The sequence below is a fragment of the Gavialis gangeticus genome, unplaced genomic scaffold (assembly GCF_001723915.1).
Source record: "Gavialis gangeticus isolate Ggan-Ray unplaced genomic scaffold, GavGan_comp1, whole genome shotgun sequence".
Lineage (NCBI taxonomy): Eukaryota > Metazoa > Chordata > Crocodylia > Gavialidae > Gavialis > Gavialis gangeticus.
In genome coordinates, this window is record NW_017729011.1 from 11,491,102 (window position 1) to 11,500,350 (window position 9,249).

The 9,249-nt window shown below is 40.9% G+C and overlaps 1 long non-coding RNA gene across 2 annotated transcripts in view; it reads left to right on the plus strand.

The window, feature by feature from the left end:
• The window catches only part of LOC109292882, a 134,108-nt gene that overhangs the window by 91,957 nt on the left and 32,902 nt on the right, over positions 1-9,249 (plus strand). For both annotated transcript variants that reach the window (XR_002096196.1, XR_002096195.1), the window contains exon 3: positions 8,509-8,631. This is a non-coding gene — a long non-coding RNA (uncharacterized LOC109292882). The remainder of the gene's footprint in view (positions 1-8,508; positions 8,632-9,249) is intronic.

Consider the following 9,249-nt stretch of genomic DNA (forward strand, 5'->3'; position numbering starts at 1 on the left):
TGGGGGGGGGGGGGGGCGGGGGTGTTTGTGTGACTCCAGAGAAAGTGAGAGAAAAACTGTAGAAAGTTCTTGCTGTGCCTTGTCTCATCTTGTAGAAACAAACTTATCTTGAGAGCTCTGTGCTTCTTGCAAGCAGACGCCAGTAGGGGGAGACAAACCTCTGAGCTTAGTGCACGAATGTTTTTTCTCTCCAACAAGTTCTTAGGATTTTTTTTAGTATTATTTTGTTTGAAATATTGTTTTTATGAAAAATATCTATAAATGACCCTCACCTCACAGTTACAGAGAAGATTAGATTAAAAATGCTGCAGGGAGATTCAGGTGAGTGAACACCGCAGCAACAATCCTCTTGTGGTGAGGAATAAAAGCTGGAAATTGGGCCAGGTAGGGGCTCTGTATGTAGCAGTGCATGTGCGTGTGGAAGAGAGCGAGAGTGCGAGTGTAAATTTGTATTGCCATTTATACCAGTGTATGGTGTAATGAAGGAGCTATGGTATGTGTACAGGCAGCGTGGACTGTATGTGACTACAGGCTTTTTACAGACCTAGGGGGTAGTGTGCATGTGTGATGTGAAGTCTGTGTAAATGTGTGAATCGTGAATATGCAAGGGGGTATTTTTGAGTGTATGTGTATGCATATATATGTGTGTGAGAGACAGAGAGATACAGTGTATGTGTGGGACCATATGGAGGTCAGGAAGGTGGTTTTAATTGAGGCTTGTGTGCGTAGGAGGGGATATGTGGGTGGATAGTTGCATATGTGTGACTATAAAGAGGCGGGGGGTGTATGTGTGTGTATATACACAGGAGATGCTTGTGAGTGCTTGGCATAGCTGGGATCATCAAGTGACCGACCCATGGGATATGGGCATCTAAATCCCATTAATCTGGGGACTGGACATCTAATTCCATGGTTTTGTCTGTCTCACCTTATACACAAGGTTCACTTCTGAGTTCCTATAAAAGGGTATGCGATGCGTGGTCTGCAAGTGTTGGGGGAGTTATGCATATTTGTGCATGTGCCTATAGTGATGGGAAAGGGGCAATGTCTGTGTGTGTATAGCAGATGATTTTTAGTATGCCTTGTATGTAAGATTTGTTGTTAAGTGTTGGTAGTCATGTGCATAAGTGCCTGGGTGCATCTTTTGTGAGGATTATGCATTCATGTGTAGCCATGTGTATACACACAGGAGAAGACAAAGTGTATGTGTGTGTAAATCATTTCTGAGAACTGGAGGAGTGTACACGGGTATGGATGTATGTACAGAGGTATGGATGTACATACACATACAACACTCTCACACATATGTTTGTAGTCAGTGAGCACAGGGAGTCTAAGGAAGGGGTGTGCAATACACAGATTATTTCTCTGTGTGTGCATGGTGGTGGTAGTGGGGTGTTGTTGAGCTTCTCTGGGGACTTGTGTGTTGGGAAATGGCATCTCTCAAAGTGAGTATCACAAATGTATTTTGACTGTGCTGGGTCCAAGTCCTCGGCAGAAATTTAAGCAGATAAGGCCAGTTAGCAGCTGGAGTCCAACACAACCAAGGACAATAAAGGATGAAAGGAACCAAGCAAATGAAACAAGCTTTTTGAAGTCCTTGCAGAAACAGTCCTTCACTATATTTAGTGAACCTCATGATTCCTTCAGAACAAAGCTGTTGCCACTGGAAAGAAAATAGAAGAAATTTCCTTGAATGAGAATGGCTCTGAGAGCAGCATGCAGGAAGGGTGGATGGGACTGTGCAATGGAAATGAAGCCACTGAAAAAGCTGCTTGCTCTGGGTCTGACACAATGGCTACTGAAATGGGTGAAAAGCTGCTCGCTGACCTCAGGAAGTGTAAGCCCTTGTGATACACTGTCAGAGCCCTTGGCTGTGTCTCTTCTGAAAATGCTAGGGAATATATCTGCCCCTGTCAAGGCTACAGATGAGGCTCCAGTACAGTACAGAAGAGCCTTTAACCATGCTCCTCAGTCAGGCTACATTCTTGGGGCTTCCTCTTGTTCACATGGTTCTGAACTGGTTAAACCTGGTACCCATTGATGTCACACTGATTTACAGCAGGGCAAGTGAGAGAAGAAGCAGGCCTTTTGGCTATGGCAGTTTCATATCTACATGTCTAAGGGCCAGATCTTTGCTCTGTGCGTGGCTGTTGCTTGCCACAAAGCAGCTCAATTTACGTGGGTGTCTGGAGCTTTCTGCACGGGCATATAAAGTGGTTTAAGATTCGTCTTCTGTCAGATTGTTTTGTGGAGTAGGAAAGTAGAACATGGGATATGAAGTATTAGATCTATAAGGGATTTACACGGGCAGGGCCAGATTAACCTATGTGGCAATTCCTCTGGGTTGCAGGGCCCTGAGTTGTGTGTATGTGGTGGGAGTGCTGTTTGGCAAGTGTGTGCGTGTCTCTCACATATTAGCACTAGACTGACCCCCAGCTCACATTCCATGATTCAAAAATACTTCAAGAGTTGAAAACATTAGATAATGATATGGACTTACATTGTGAAGTGCGTTGAGCTCTGTGGATGAAGTCCTACACAAAAGGGCCTAAGTATCTTCAGTTTCCCAATCCTGTCCAGTCTGGCCCGATGCTGAATGCCTTTACACAGTATGAAATCTTTTCCTTCCTAGGTTGCACAAGCCTGGCTTCAGGCAACACCCCAAGAAATGGGAGGCGACCATCAGTTTCACTAGTGTTAGTTGCAGAGCCGGAAGGTCATGTTCTGTCATCACATCCATACAAATTAACTGCAAGTGTGGGCACGGTACCAATTACAAAGGATGCTGTCAGATCATCACCAGGTTCATTCATGCACCTCTGATCCAGGACTCTGACATGGATCTTTGTGCTTGATAGAACAAGAGAAATAAGGTTACCTATCTCATCCCATATAGCATATAGCACTTTAGGCATGGACACAAGAATGTAATATAAGTAGCATAGGTCAATAAGAGCCTGCAAGCTTAACATTTCATTCCCGGGAGCACTTAGATAACACAACTCAATCGACCCAATGTTTGCAGAAAGCTAAAACAAAAGGGGCCTGCCTATGATACTAATTTCCAAATTGATAGCAACTACCATTGACACTTTTAATTTATTTATAAGCCTTTTGGAAGTGCATTTCACTGTAATATCTAACCACCCTCAGACATTAAGGACCACATCTTCAATTACCATGTAAAACAGGGAAGTGTTGCTATTCCATTTTGCCAAATGGGGACACTAAGGGGTCAAAAGGATAAGCAATTTGTCTAAGGTCAAAGAATGCATAACTATGGCTCCAGAAATACAGAATGGAGGAGTCCTGGGTCAGTGATTTAACCTAGTATTTCTCAACCCTTTCAGGTTGGCACTCTGTAACTCAAAGTCAAAGAATTTTGCTGTCATGGTTTATTTGCTATAAATGAGAGTTAAAAAAATGTGCCAATGATAGTCCCTCATACCAATAATTTATTTGTGTGTGTGTTTCAGGAGGCTGATTGAGGATATTTGACCTTTGATGGGTTGGGTGTCTAGTGAATGGGTGAGCAAGTTTGTCTACTTTAGAGTGTAATAATATGTCCAATCTAGGAGGTAGCTGTATTATAAAACTCTTGAACTTATCCCAGTGGATTAGAAATGAGGTGCTGCATATCACATTTAGAGAGTCACTTCAGATATTTGAGGCCACATCAAAGAACCACTCAGTAAATAGTGTGTGGTCCTACGTACAAACTGTTCATTGCAGAAGAGGGTCTAAATGTAGGTTCTAAGATCTTGGGAAGCAGTTTGCATTTGCCATGCTGCTGTTGTCTCAAGCACTTATACTACGGCCCAGGAAAGACAAATAGACCTCTGAAAATATCTGTTCAGGAAGAGGTTTTCCACAGAACCTATAAAACATTCATAACACCTCCATTGTGCTGTAAATCCTTAGCAGGAGTTGATAACAGTGCATGAATTTTTAATGTAACATTTATAAATGGTTATTAAAACTATCCTTAAAGTAAAGTGTCAGTTTATTTTTAATTAACTGTTGGCTATTTAAGCTCCCGGATGGCCCGGGGGCAGACCAACAGTCTAACAAGTTAATATTCTAGAGTAACCCTTCATTTTCTGCCTGGTCATACTGATAAACCAATGGAGGATCTGCACAGGGCCAACTTGGGACTGGACTGGGTTTTACTACTGGGTGCCAGTGGAGTCTTTCATGGATTGAAATGTTTTGGTATTCCACATTGTAGCCTAGAGCTTCTTCTGGGCACTAATAGGAGTTATTTCTTAATATTTAGCAAATCCAATCAGTGTGCAGCAAAGCTGAGCAATTCCTAGAGGGACACAGCTTTGTCATGTATGTTGGGAACAAATTTCCATTGACGTCAATGGGTTTGGATTAGAACTTAACCAATTTAACAGAAACCAAAGACACAAATTTCACACAACACTTTGGATTCTGACAATAGTAATTGATAATTTTCACTGCTGGATTTCATGAATAATCCAGTAAGAGTAGAGAAATTAGCATGTGACTTATTAAACTGATTAGCATGCGTTCAGTGACAAATATTACAATTCACTATACTGTGTGAAAATTGCTTTTGTTAAATATTTAACTATTTATTCCATAAAATATTCTCTTCAGCAAAATTTAAGCAACTGTGTGGAAACTGAGCCTGAAACGTTTGTGAGATTATTCTTCTTGTTAATAATTTACATTACAATATCGTAGACCAGTGGCACTGTCTATGAGCTGGCAATTTTTCATGCTGAGCTCAGAATCAAGCAGATCTTTAAAAGTAAATGTGTTGGTGCATGATGGGAGATATTATTAAAATAACAGGTTTTGGGACACACTGGATCCTGGTGAAAATACCAAAATGGTGAGATTGATCTTCAGGCTCTTTAGTCAAGCCCCCAAGGCATCTAGTACCATTGCTACAACTTTAGCCCTTTCTCCTATTCTGTTCTGTACCTAAGGGGTTGATAGCTCGTGATGTTTTCGTGTTTCTTTTCTGCCAGCTGTTTTTTCCATGGGCAAGCAATGTCTAGGATAGTGTCTTTTTTGCAGGTCTAACCCTTCTAAATCATTAAGATATCTGGGTTTCTTTAGCTTCCTCTTGCCTTCTCCATCACAAGGTGAAATCCCAAAGGATTTCACTTTGTATTTTCTGTTACTGAGTTACATTTGTGACCCCATCACTTCTAACCCCTGGGGTAATGATATTAGCCATGCATTTCACAGTGAATGGTACTGGCTACTCAGTTATGCCTTCCCTAGTGTACAATCCTTGAGGCAGCACTGAACAACTGCTGACAATAGGCATTATATTCTCACCACATGTGTGGCATCTTTTTCCTTTGTTTATGGCTTCACTACTTTTCAGAACATGGTATCCTAGCCAGCTTGTTTCCAAAGTGCCACTGTAATTAGGCCCACTAAGTGGGCTCTTTCTAGTCCCTTAAAAGGGTGTAGGTTGTAGCCGTGTTGGTCTAAGGACATAGGCAGACAAAGTTCTTTGGGTGAATCTGATATCTTTTATTACAGCAACTTAAATAGTTAGAAAACAATTTTTAAGCAAGCTTTTGGGTTCAAAAACCCTTCATCAGGCTAAGGAAGTCTCTGCAGTTGGTGTGTGCTGTTCCTGGATAGAGTGAATAGTAAAGAAGCCAGAGGCTGGGCTGGTCTGCGTACAAGATGGGCAGTCAGTGAAGATATAGATTGAGGAGTCAATGGGTGAGAGACAGGCTGGGTGTGGGGGGACAGAAGTGGGATGAATAGTCGAGAAGTACCTGGGGAGTCAGATGTCAGGCAGGTTATAATGCGTCATATATCCAATCTCTATATTTAGTCCGTGATTTTTAGTATCCAGGAGGCTGATGAAGAGGAGCTCATAGGCTCGTCTCTGGGAAGTGTAGTGTAAGTTTCCTTTGAGGATCAGGACTGAGAGATTGGAAAGAAAGTGGTTTTCTTGTGAGAAATGTGCCCTCACAGGTAATTGGGTATTCCTGTCTTTGATAGATTTCCAGTGTGCGTTCATTCTGGTGTGCAGATAGCACTGAACCTCGCTAACCTCATCACCAGAAGCAAACTTCCTCAGGCCCAGAACGCACCAAATGGATCCAGACCATGCCATGACAAGAAATGCAAAACCTGCCAACACATCTCCCCCCCTCCCCACAATTACTACATCCCACAACAAAGCCATCAGCATTCCCGGATCTTACAGCTGCACCTCCAGAAATGTAATATATCTCATCCAATGCACCGAATGCCCTGATGGAAAATACGTAGGAGAGACCATACAACAACTGTGCACCAGAATGAAACTTCCTTAGCCTGATGAAAGGTTTTTGAACCCAAAAGCTTGCTTAAAAATTGTTTTCCAACTATTTAAGTTGGTCTAATAAAAACTATCAGATTTACCCAAAGAACCTTGTCTGCCTAGTCCCTTAAAAGGAACTTCATCCACCTTCTCAATCAGCCATTTTTCTGTGCATTTGTTTCCCACCTCTTAAAATGATCTTTGTGTTCTGCTTAGGTTTTTCTTTCCCCACATATCTTTAATAAGGTCTATGACTTCCTCAGGTATTGAACTCAAAGCACTCCCCTTACAAGTTGGCTTTTGCTGATGGTGACAATGACACCTTTGTCTTGTCCAGACTGCATACAGACATAATTTGAAAAGGGTCTTTTCTGGGCCAGGATATCTTAATCTGAGTTTGCATGCAGTTTAAGGTCATATAGTAAAAAGATGGGGTGACAAAGAGTTCCTTTGGAAGATTCATCTGCATTTCATAAATGCAACCATAAATAGTGGTTAGTTTGCAGCTATGGATGGTGAGATCTGTCTTCCACGTGCCATAGCTAAATTTACAATTTTATATCATATAAAATGTTATATAATATATACATTTATATAATATAAAATGTTATAAAATGCAGTGGCATACATTCTCAGCATTTTCCATGTTTGTGAATGTGGGACTGAATCAAAGACCTCTTGGTTGTCTAGCCATACTTTCCTGTGGCTTCTTTTTTGTGGATCTGGCAGTCTTCATAATCTGTTTGCCAATAAGTAGTTGATAATTGATACTTCTTTATTTCATTTTCACCCATTTTACTACCACGTGAAATAAGGTTCCTAGTTAGGGGGCATAGGTCTGAACTGATATGGATGATGTGAACAGTCTGTAACAAGGCAGGGGGAAATGTGAGAACTACCTGGTTCCTGTTTTTGTTTTTCCTGATTAGCACAATTCCCTGATGCATCCTCCATTCAACATCTTCTCCTTCTAGACCTGCCTGGAGATGTTGTGCTAATCTAGGTGCAATGATGTAAACTAGTTAAACCAAAAGCCATGGATGCAATCTGGTCCAGGTGCTTTTGAGTGCTTGGTTGTCTATACCATTTCTGTTGTTACTCTTAGATTTTCCTGCCGTTTAACTTCTTCAGAGTTTTAATAACATGGACACTGTTGTTGTTATCAACTGGACTGCTCCAGATTCTTCTTCAAAACTTGAGACACTGTTTTGGCATCTAGAAGTGGTGGGTTAACCCCAAGAGGTTTCTTATAATAATCTCCTTTAGCTGGGGTTGAAAAACTGTTTGCTAAACTAAAATTTTGGAATGTTTGGGAGTTGCAGATATTTTCACAAATATCAAGTGTTCATGCAGCCCCTGGTTAATACATAATGACAATCACAAGTATTAAAAATTATGAGTCTCCTCTTCCCCTCATTCCCCCTAAAAATCTTGAGATTTTAAAGGAAATAATAAAAGTGAGATTCTGTTTACTTGCCTGGTGGTCTCTTTGCTTTTGGGGGGCAGTTACTTCATACTTCCAAGCTTTTTCAAGACTTGCAATCATATTGCTAGGTTTGCAACATGGTTAATAGAGCCTCAACAATGAAAGGGAAATGAACTCGATGCGTTCAAGCTTGGCTGAATGCAACCTCCTGTTGCCAAACTGCACGCAAATGATGTCTCTGAAATGGCTGTTCCAGTGACTGTGCTGGAGGACTAATCCACATTTCCTGATCTCTGAGGCTACTGTTCCAATGACAGAATAAACCTGCTGGTTAAAACTTCTGAAATCCACCTTTTTTGCTCTGCACTGGATTGCTTTTGATTACTAAACCATCTTTGTAAAGCATTGATTATTTATTGGATAAATGGTTTAATTCTGAAAGTGCTGATGAGACCCCAACTAGAGTTGTTTAAGACTCCAAATTTTGATTCAGCCAGAGCTTTATCCCAAATCAAAACAAAAACAAGTGATTCCCCCCCTTGAATTATTTTTTCATGGGAAATTCTCACATATAGAAATGACCCTATCAAACTATTTGCTTCACCTTTAGTATTTCCACTTTTATATTAATATAACATAGTGTATTGGATAGTACAGCACAATATATTCTGGAAAAAAAAATCATTTGGGACTGTTGCAATGATATGATGGAAACAAAAGTGCTTCAGTTTTATTGAAACTAAATAGAATGTTTCCATTTTTTTCTTTGCAGATTTAGATGAAATTGCTACATTCCTGTGAAGCATTTCCATCTCCATTTCATTGGATCAGTATTTTGCTACAGAAAACTGTTCCATCAGAAAAAAAATGACTAGCCCTGCTTGGGGCTTTGCAGGTTAGAACGCTGAAAAAATAATAATAATAATAAAATAACACAAGAGTGGAAGCAGAAGTACGGTTTTATGATTTATAAAACTGAAGCACTAGGATGGGGCTTAGGAACAGCTCCCAGCTCTACCTGCATAGATAGTCTGCTGTCCCAAACACAGATTTCTTCCATGACTTTCAAGCACATCAAGGAGTAGGCTGGCCAGGGCTCAGCGCTCAGTCAGGGCCTGATCCACACTCATCTTGGACACATGCTGAATTCCTTCAAAACTCTGAGCCTGTTTACAGCTGCTTAGTTCTGTTATATATATGGGTTTTTTCTCCGTTCCCCACTTCTAAAGCAAAACTAATGGCTGCATCTACACATGTGGTGAACTGTGGAGTAGACTAATTAGCTGCAGAGTAAAGCATCACCATTTACACATGTGATGCTATTAGACCGCAGTAAACTAATTAACGCTGCCATAAGATAGTACTGTTGGAGACAATATTAACCTTCGGTGTGGTAATTCACTATGATCAAACATATACATAGAAAACTGACTGTAGGCATAAATTGTGCCCGGTTAGCCCAGCTAGCAGGAGGCAAGACTTGTGCCTGCTGTCCAGACACATGGCTTCGCAC